The sequence below is a fragment of the Microcebus murinus genome, chromosome 7 (genome assembly GCF_040939455.1).
Source record: "Microcebus murinus isolate Inina chromosome 7, M.murinus_Inina_mat1.0, whole genome shotgun sequence".
Taxonomy (NCBI): Eukaryota; Metazoa; Chordata; class Mammalia; order Primates; family Cheirogaleidae; genus Microcebus; species Microcebus murinus.
In genome coordinates, this window is record NC_134110.1 from 8639421 (window position 1) to 8640277 (window position 857).

General features: G+C 46.7%; 1 non-coding gene across 1 annotated transcript; it reads right to left on the reverse strand.

Moving 5' to 3' along the window:
* Positions 1 to 245: 245 nt before the first annotated feature.
* LOC142872049 (U6 spliceosomal RNA) lies at positions 246 to 355 on the reverse strand. Its single transcript, XR_012920294.1, has one exon. It is a non-coding gene; the product is annotated as a U6 spliceosomal RNA (small nuclear RNA).
* Between the last annotated feature and the right edge of the window lie 502 nt (positions 356 to 857).

Here is an 857-nt window from a genome sequence, read left to right on the forward strand (position 1 = left end):
ACTCGGCCTCCTGAGTAGCTGCCACTACAGGTATGAGCCATCATGCTTGGCTCATCACCCCACGTTTGTCACGGAAGAGCCGCAGCGACCATTTCATCTTCCCTCTTGCTTTTAAAAATGAGGAAACAGAGGCCTAGAGAGGATTAAGGAACACGCTTCCTAGAATTATGAAGTAGAAAGGAGGACCAAACCCAGGCCTTGGGGGACCACACCCAGACACGTTTCCACTGCAACGAGCGGCCTCCCCAAAGCATCAGTGCCTCATGAGTTTCTAAGTCATCTCTACTCAGGGACCAAGCCAATTTTCTCTGTAATGCTTCAGTTTTAATATATGCGCTGTCAAAAAAGTGAGCACGTATAAAAATGTACATCGTTAGCTATGATAATTAAATCCTTGATCATCTGCATACTCCGCTGTGACAGCAAAGATCGCATCGTTTTGTTACCTGTCTCTCTGCTGGTCCCCCCATCCGCCCCCACTAGACTGTGCGTTTCCTGACAAAAGGGACAGTCTGGGTCCCCAGTACCTAACGCCTTGCCTGATACAAGTGTGACCCTGCGTATATGGTAGTTGGATCACTGTGCAGCTGAGACATGTACAGTTTGTAACGACAGATATTCGTTTCATAGCTGAGTCTCAGAAGAAGCATCTGAGAAAACCTACGGCATGTGCAAGGCCTCACACACTGTCAGAGCATAGCACAATCTGCAGCTGTCTTGTTTTTATTTGTTGTTGTTTTGGGGGGAGGTGGATTTGCTGTGCTTGTTTTTTTTGGTTTGTTTTTTGCTTGATAACAAAATTCAAACCACATATGCATGTCAGGAAGCAGGGCGGCTGTTGTACTTCATTAAGACCC